Raw genomic sequence first — 9525 nt, forward strand, 5'->3', positions numbered from 1 at the left:
ACTCTTTCCACACTTTGCTTTAGTCCAGTATGGCACCCTATGACAACTTCAGGTTTTGAACCAGACTTCTAAGAAGTGCTCTTTCATCTGTCTATGAATAATGCCCTTTCAAAAAACAGTTTATATTTAGAATAAATAAGAACAGACATACGTGCACACCCTCACTTGTGGACCCAAATGTGGTTCCAGGAGCACAACCATGAAAAAGCAAGAAGAAAATATTGTAAACCAGATGTTCTCTGGGTTTGAATGCTCCATTGGTTTCCATACACCATGCAAGGTTCTGGTCTGCTAAGGAGTAGAAGCAAGTTCAATACAGGAACTTGGAGTGCCAACAGTTTTGCCTTGCTTGGGAAGGTAGAAAGCAGTGGCTTTCTTCACTCAAGTCTAACTTTTTGAAAAAACCTAAAACTGATGACATTTCCAAAACAAAATTCTCTGTTGAGATAATTGAGTTATGGGACAAAATACTTATCTTTTTGGCCAAAAAAAAATCAAGCTCATTCACGAGAGCTGTGGTTGCATGTCTTCATTCTCCTGTTGTCTGGGCTTGTCCCACCTCCTTTGAGTGTTAAGTGGCACATTTCGAGTGTGCATGATGAAGATACCGAACTCCTGGGTGTTCTGGGGCTCATGGCTGCAGGGATGGGAGACACTCCAGACATCCAGGCTGTGGCTCCCACCAAGGAACTGATGTGGTGGTCAGGATTCAATGGCTTTTCTCTCTTTTCCCTACCAAGCTGTTCCAATTTTCAGGTTTTAGATATTTTTCAAATAAACATTAAAAGATGGTTTGAGAAACAGACACTTTCTGATCCCTCAAAGGGGAAGGGAAATATGAATCTCAATGAAAACCCCGTTTTCTATTAAAAACTAGTTTTGGTGAAATGAAGTCACCCAACCATACAGTTCAGTCCACACACTTTCCGTATGTTTCCATCCACTACTCCTTCCCCTCCCAGTCTCCAAACCATTCTCTGCCTGCCTGATACATGTTGACATGAGAATTAAATCGCTAAGAAGTACGAATGCTTTTGCTTTAACAGAAAGCCAGGTTACTATTCCTAGCATGGAAAGTTAAATGAAATCATGCTGTGAGTGAATTCCTATTGATTTCTTCAGGATTGATCAGAAACATTTGTCAAATTTTGTTTTCTTTCTGTCCTACGTCTTCTTTAGACACATAGTTAAACATACTAAGGAACGTTTACATTTTAAAAATGTGTTCTAAGGTCTTTATATAAACATGCATGTAATAGAAGTGACTGGTGATTTATATTTTCTATATACATTCAGATACTTTATTTTCAAAGCCAAGGTTTTAAAAAATAGGTGCCTAAATTCAGACACCTTAGTCGATGTTTACAGTCTTTGGTTGCCTGATTTTTAAACATGTTAGTACTCAGAAACACTTCTTTCTGTTAAGTTGTCTATTTTGGACAAAAATTTACATTGGGCTGTTTTTCATCTATTAGAATTAGAAAGGGAAAATTAAAGATTATAAATTTTCAAAGGATGTAAAGGCATAAAGAAGAAAACTAAAAATCCACAGCTTTTTGCATTTTTAATTGAAGAAAATGATGTGCATTGGTAGAAGGTACATGAGTACAACCCAGCAGATTCATCCTTGCTCACTGAATTTGACCTAAACCCTTTTTTCGCAGCATTTGTCTTTTCTTCTTTAGGTTCACACCAAGGCCTCCAGTTTGAAAAATGTATGTGTGCTCCTGCACCTAATGTATATGCATATTCAGTGTGACTGCATATGGAAATGGAGCATCCATGCCAAGAGTTTTCCAGCCAAGAGGTTTTTGCATGTGTGAGTCTCGAAGGGTTGTGTGCTTTTGGGGTAATTGCGCGTGTAAATCCACCAGGCAGTCACACACTCAGCTATAACCTGTACAGCTGCATTAATACCTTTTTTTTAACTATCTAGCAAAAGCTGGTGAGAAAAATGATACCTTTTTAGACACCTGGTCCTTGAAGTAATAATAGAATACCCCTTAAAACTGATTATGGATCATGAAATGATGTGGTTCAGCTTTCAAAACCTGCCCCTGTGTCCCCCTCATAAACACAGGTTACTCTTACATTTAGGGACTATTGGATTTGTGGGTTTAATTACAAGCAAATAATTTTTTGAAGTAGTAAAAATAAATTGATGCAATTGTAAAACCAAAGAGAGAAACTTAAAATTTTTAAAAAATAGGAAGAAATAAATAAACATGTAATATGAAAAAGTTAGGGGAGCAGCTGTGTGTATAATACAAACAATGTTAAAGAATAAAAGGAAACTGCTAGAGCCACTTGGGATGAGGAAGGAGCCTAAAATCCCTGATTGCTCTAACTAGGTCTAACTCATTGTGCCTGTTTTTTTCTGCCAACTCCAGGTCTGCCTTAGAAAGGCACCGGAAGGGAAGGAAAATGAGGTTATCCCATAAAATAATCTACTACCATTTGGTAAGGGAGCAGGAACAGAGAATGAAGCAACGGTTCAATACTGGGAGTAGAAGCTGCATGAAGTAATTAGCTGAACATTTACTTCATCAGTGCAAAGCAAATGCTGAATTGTGCGTAAGTCAATGAAAAATTTCCACAGTTTTGCTGCAGGCTTTGCTGAATGACACCACTTGTCCACAAAAGTACTCTGAACCTCCAACTCAGAGCCACAGTGGTGCACCTGGAGCTCTGCCCTTGGAAGCCAGCAAGGTGAGAAAGACATCTCTAATGTCCTGGAGGCAGGGGACCTGTGGCTTTGCACCTAGAGTGTGAGTTCTGCACTCTTCATCTGAATTTTGTAACAGCTTTCAAGACCTTGAAGATAATCTAGGCTTAGCAAAAAAAAAAAAACAACCTGAATCAAGTAATACACATCTTCTTGTTGCTTAGAAGTTAGACATAGTAAATCAGTAATATAAAATACCATGGTTTATTCTAAGTAGAAATCTGTTGCTTGGATGTGTAAGGATGTAAATTAAGTTTGTGAGACTTTACAAAGGGCCAAGGTGCTATGAATAAATTATTAGTTAATCCCAATTGTTGTTGCTTGTCCGGTGTAATTATGACTTTGTAAATGAATGCAAGGCTTTGAAAAGGAGCCAGGGAAGCTCCCTCTGCACAGGAGCTCCACGTTTCTCTGCAGACACCCAGTGCCATGCAGCGTGTGGAGCCTGCCTGGTACCTGCTCCATTCCCTGAGTAAGGGCCGTGGGGAGAGAGAAGCCAACACAAACTGCTCCAGCAGGACTGGATTCTCAGAGTGTTTCTAAGGAAAGTCCAACTGGCAGCAGTGAAAGCTGCCTTGTGGGGCTCTGGCACTCACCAGCTGTCCTGGACACTGCCACAGGGCAGGAATTCAGGGATGGTCATGCTCTCTTTAACTCAGCTCAGACTCTTGACCCAGTGCCTGGGCCACCTCGGTGAGCTTGCAAAGTGTTTGCTGGTTCTTTCCAATCATGCTCCAATGTCCTTGGTTCATTGGCATGAGGGGTAACACTTGCTATTTTTGCAGGATTGACTGAATGCAAGCCATACCCTTCCACAAATTTCATCAGGGTTTTCTCTGGTTAATAGATGCTTTATTGCCATTATTACCTAGTGCAGTTGCTGTATGATGTCAGATAACAGTTATGTGAGATTTGGGGTTCCTTTCAGTTTCCGTTGCCAAGTCTGAGTTCCTTGCTTCCTGACAGAGTTGATTTGTTACCTTAATTTCTGGGGAAAAAAATTTAGTAGCTGTGTGACTTTATCAGGAAAATAAGTGCAAATTTAATTCTATTTCTGACTGAAATATAACCATGTGTCTGTCCATCCATCTATGATCTTTTCTATTTTTCTCTCTTCCTGTTTATTTATCTTTCTTTCTAAATACGTGCATAATTATGTAGGTGTCTATTCACTAGGGCAATTGCAGTCTCAGAATTTATTTACAACCTGAGGTAACTGGTGTTTTAACTTGCTGTCCCATTCTTCATCAAGGAGACCCATAAGACTTACAGAAAGATAAAACACCTTCAAATAGTTTTTACCTGCAAATAGCAGTTCCATCATTGCAAGATCTGGCAAGACAGTCAAACACCACGTTTTCCCAAAGGTATGTAGAGCAGGCAGAGCTGAGGGAGAGATTAACAAGTTTTCTGGGGAAGGAGGGCACATCTGTAGGGTGAGAAGAGCCTTCACTGGTGTGCCACTTGTAAATGCATATGAACTCTGTAATAGGTGTGGTGCTTTTGCTCAACAGCTGCAATCTTTTCATTGTACCTCTTTTGTTGAATTCAGATATAAGCACTTCATCATCAACAAATCTAATATCTGTTCTTGTCCCACTTGAAAGGGTCAAATGAAATTTCCCACCAGAGAACAAAAAAACCTGAAGCTCCCCAGCGAGTTTGGGTGGCAGCATGCCAAAAGAGAGGGGAGGCGAGGAGGTGGTGGCTGGGGTGGCAAAGCAACGATGTCAGTGAGGGGGAAAAGCGCTCCCCAGGCTGGCAGTCCCACGGCAGGAGAGGCAGGGCTGGCATGGCAGCCAGGCAGGAGCTGTGAAATCACTTCTTCCTGAGATGCCAGGGCCGATTGTCCTCAAAGACTCCTATTCAGGAGATCAGGTGAAGCTCTTTGGGGTTGCTGTCTCATGGTGGAGGAGGTCCAAAGGCAGGGATGCTCAGGCTGGAGTGGGAGCCCACAGCAGGGGATGAGGAGCCTCTCACTGACCTCATGGTCATGGGTAGTATTTCCAATGCACCTGGCTCTGCAGAGAGGGAAGGAAGATGGAGAGGGGGAGAAGACCAAAATTCTCCTCTCTTAAGTCTCTCCAGTCAAACATTGCTCAGGACGCTGGTTGGATACTCTATGACGTGTTGAGAGGACTTAAAAAACAGCTTACTTTCACAATAACAGCACCAAACCATTATAAAAATACACCTACATTTTCAGCAAAACTGCAGCATATGTTTTTGAGTCAAAGACATTTGCACCAAATGCAGAGTCTAGAGATGTCTGGCAGCTGAAGCGGGGAGCAGGTGTATATTTAGCCCTTTCAAATGTGCACTTAAGTTCGTGTAAATATTTGCTAGGTCAGAGCTTCAGTGTGCTAACGAGCCACATGTGACAGTGTCCATTTCCCAGGAGCCTGTGCTTTGCATGTTTCTCAAACCTCTGCACCATCAATGCAACGTGTTTTTAATTGTCTTGTGCTAACCCTATCTCCTCGTGTCACTGTAGAGGCAGCTCCACCTCCACTGCAGAAAACAGCTTTTCCTGACAGTGGCAGGCTGCAGGGACAAGGACATAGTCCTAGTGCAGTTCTAGTCTGGTATCTTCCAAGACCCCAAGCCTCAAACAAAAACCTACAAAGAAGTTGAAGACAAGATGTGGTCAGAAATTAGAAATCAGAAATTTTCATTTTTCAAGATAAAATTATTGGGTACCCATAAGTTCTTTGGATTAGTTGCACAGGCTATGGAATAATAAGACCTAGGAAACTGCTGCACTGTAAACTTGGGGAAAGCCCATGGCCTGTTCAGAGCAGGGGATGGCACAAAGTAGCGAAAGGACATGGAGTTACCCATCACCAACATCCTTTTCCCATATCAGCAAACGGACTCAGTTACGAGAATAAAAGGGACCTTGGCTGCAAATGACTTAGGGCAGCATAAATATGTATTATGAATTTTAGGCTCAGACATAATTAAATGCCATTTGTCAGATCTATGCTTGTTTTTCATCTCATTTGAGTTTTACAGAATGAATTAACTAACAAATATGCCTCTGATTCTAACATAACAAATCATTTCTCAGAAAAGTTGCCTCCAAGCAGCAGTGAGAGAGTGACTGGGGGAACTGACCTTCTGCTGTGAAGTTGTCACGTTCCAGCAGAGTCCTGAGTGGCAATGACAGCCTCAGTAATGGGGAGCCCATAGTGGCCTGGCAGTCTTGTTGATAACTTGTTAATTTATTTAGTGCAGTGGTGCAGAGGCGAAGATCTGGAGTAAAGGGTGGGGTGGGCTGAGCCTCAGGGGCTGAAATATGTAAATATTCTGGTTTGGAGAAAAAAAAAAAAATTTCTTGTTCATTGTCACTAAATGAGGTTGGTGACAGGAGCCACTGGTGAGCAAATAGGCTCATGTTTGTACCAAGGCAGCTTTCATTAAACACCTGATACAGCAAATGTATGGTCAGTATGTGCACAGTTTGGGTAGCAGAGCTCTAAGTGCTCCTCTTCTGGCCGTGTGAAAGCACAATTACAGCACACAGGGGGACTTTCATCCTGAGCTGAGTCATAGGATGAGAAACAAAGGAGCTGTGTGCCTTTGACAGGCAAAAGGGAGACAGGGTTTAAGACCATGGGTGAAGAAATCCTTTCCTTTCAGCTTAGCTGTATCTTGGAGAGTTATCTCACTTTGTTCCATCATATTAAACTGAAGGTCCTTCTTATACTTAGCAAATTACTATAGCAAATGGATGGATTTGCTAACCATGACTTAAATACTATTCTGAAGTGTTAGTAACTGCTCAGGAATGGGTGATATACATACTTTAAAGGATCTAATGTCCTCTCCAAGGGACAAGCTCCTGCAAGACTCTGATCCATTGGTAATGTCATAAAAGAAATACCCCAACATCAAAACATTTATTTTGTTTGGAGAGTCCCATATGTTGTCCTTAGCAGGTGGCCTCCTGCAGCTGTACTCTTCATGCTGTGTAGTTCATACATTTATGAAAGTAGTTTGTCATATCAGGTTAATGAAAATATGCAACAAATGCTCTAAATTGAGCTGGAGGCAAACAGGTGAGTCAAACAAACAAAGCTGGTAAGAATTGTCCTGTGTACACCTCTGCAGACTTATCCTTAAAACATCTTAAAGAAGATGGGGTAGAGAGTATTTAACAAATAATGTGGTGTCATTTGAAAAACAAATCCAGATGGTGGTGTTAGCGTATCCAGTGACTTAACCATAATGCCATGTGTCTGCAGGAAAACAATAACCCCCCCACACAGCCCAAGCCTGCAAGCCTGAATTCATATACATTGAGGAGTTTTGTCAAAAATATGAGGAAAGAAAGAGCACCTGGTGGCCAGGTACCAACAGGAATATTGGTAGCAAATGTTGGATCTCACCCATGAGCACAGACATTCTCATGGCAGCTGAGGAAAAGCACATTTCCCTCTTCCCCAATGAGGGACGAGGTGCACCGGGCTCTCTGCAGGCACCTGTCATCAGCTGTGGCCCCATAGGTGTCCAGGGAGCTTGGGCAGCCTGCTCCCATCTTCTTCTTGCTCTTCACAGGCCCTGAATGTGTTGCTGCAGCTGAGCTGTGTCCTTCAGCTTCTGGAGGGTCTGGAGTGCCCACGGGACACCTCTGCTCCTGGCCTCAGTGCATGAATGTGCACGAGGAATTTCACCTGAACATTTATTATCCCTGGTACCACAGTCAACAGTTGGCTGGGTAACTGAGCAAATTTACTTGAACTCTTTATTTCCCAGGTCTTATTTTTCTAAGGAAGGCAATAAATCAATGACAGGAAAAGTACTCACCAGGCAGAAATTGGGTAGCTCCATGACTTAATCAGCACTGATTAATGCCGGTCGGGAATCTATCTCTGCATTTCTTTGGAATACATTTTGGAAAGTCTAGTAGTTCCTAGCAGAGTTTTACATGAAAAATCAAATTACTGGCATATTCCTGTCTCTCCTTAACAACTAGGTTCCTTGAGGCTCACACCATCTTTTCACGTAGGTCTGTCTGGGTGCTCCGCGGAGCAGTGCTCCCTCCAGAGCTGAAGGCAGATGGTCGCTGGAGAGCCCAGTGCCAGGTCTGGGTGACAGGAGCGGAAAGGCAAGGACAGCCACAGCCGGATGAGACATTTCTCTTCCTCTCTGGCTGTAACAAACTGAGAACGCCAAAGACACGTCAGCCAGAGATGGGGCTGGGGGATGGAGCTGCGTCAGAAACAGCCCTTCTCCTGCGGGGGTGGAAGAGAAGCCGTGACTCCTGAGGAAGGTCAAGGCCGGCCAGCAAACAACCCGGGCAAGAAACCCCCAGACAGATAAACAATCCGGACATCTGGTGAGATCCCGGCATCGCTGCAATCAGGGAGGTTTTGGCACCGACTTTGACACTGCCAGGATTTCCCTTGTAATTAGCAGCGTGCAGCCCGTCTGGGGAGGATGTTCCCTCCGGAAAGCTGCTGGGACCAGGCTGAAAATCGAGCTTAATCTGTGTGAAGCAAAGAGTAACACCCAGTTAGTCTCTGGTTCCCCAAATATCAGAAAATTACTAACTGGAACTCAACGAATATTAGATGCTACTGATAATTAACTACTAATAACTAAGTGGCTTGGTTGCTGCCAAGATTTCGTAAGGGGCTTACAGTGGGGCCACCAGGACAGCACTGGAACAGACTTGGAGCAGCCATGAGAAGGGATTCAGTATGGCAAAGGGAGCATAAACCTCAGAGCATGCAGAAGTGTCTGCTTACCCTTCACAGCACCAGAAAGTTAGGTGCGTACATATAAAACAAGCAAATTAAACCATAAATTTATTATGATAAAAGGCTCAGACTGGTAAGACTACCAACATAATAGATTTTTCAGTTTCTACACTGATCCAGGGACACACACACACATAAAATACCTCCACAATAGGGTTTTTCTTGAAAAAAAAATAAATCTATGTTGTTAAAGACCTTAGCTACCTGTATTTGAAGATCGTTGTCTGAAAAGATGAAAAACATACGTTTTCATTTCATTTCAGATTAGCATGGTAAACAGCTAGATCTGTTCTTTCAAGTGGAGCATTCGGCTCCATTTGTTAGCTTTGTTGCTGATATTTCACCTCTTTTATTTACTTAACATAGTTTGACAAGAAATTCTCAGTGAGATAATATATCTACATGAAAGACAGGCTTGGGGAACAAGTCCAGGTGTTTCAGTGGGACAGAATCTATTATTTACGTCTTTTCCATTTTGGTCTGCCTTCATTCCACAGAAAGCACTCGGAAGAACTACCCAACCAGCTGCACATTTTTGGTAGATAGATACATTCTATTCTTAGGGGGAAAAAAAAAGGGGACATCTGTATAAATTGCACCCACTTGTGAAACATATCAAGTCCCAAGTGATGGAAGCTAACACCCTGCAAAACAACACCCTCTCCCCAGCCAGGCAGGATGGCCCCTGCTGCAGGGAGCAACCAGTACAAACAGAATTAGCAAATGTTCCTGTTACTTTTTGCCACACAAAATTAGACAAACTGTGGAGAAGTCAGCTTCATTTCTCCCAAACAGCACAGTAGAAATGATCCTTACACAGCAACCAGCTGGTGCAAGGAGTTTCTGAGGCTGAAGTAAGGCAGGTGATGGAGGACACCTCCATTCTTCAATAAATATCAGAAAGGAAAATTGCTTACCCGTTCTGGATAGCTCAAAAACATAAACCAGAGCAGTCTCACATAGAGCTCATCCCAGCTCAGATCAGCACGCAGACCCTGAAGAGACCCAAGGAACTGGAGTTGCTGTTTCAGCGTC

The 9525-nt window shown here is 42.7% G+C and overlaps 1 long non-coding RNA gene across 1 annotated transcript in view; it reads left to right on the forward strand.

Moving 5' to 3' along the window:
* The window catches only part of LOC108449872, a 21126-nt gene extending 18946 nt beyond the window's left edge, over nucleotides 1-2180 (forward strand). Inside the window, exon 3 of the long non-coding RNA XR_001866161.1 lies at nucleotides 1686-2180. This is a non-coding gene — a long non-coding RNA (uncharacterized LOC108449872). The remainder of the gene's footprint in view (nucleotides 1-1685) is intronic.
* The last annotated feature ends 7345 nt before the right edge of the window (nucleotides 2181-9525 follow it).

Source organism: Corvus brachyrhynchos, unplaced genomic scaffold (assembly GCF_000691975.1).
Source record: "Corvus brachyrhynchos isolate BGI_N302 unplaced genomic scaffold, ASM69197v1 scaffold91, whole genome shotgun sequence".
NCBI classification, from domain to species: Eukaryota; Metazoa; Chordata; class Aves; order Passeriformes; family Corvidae; genus Corvus; species Corvus brachyrhynchos.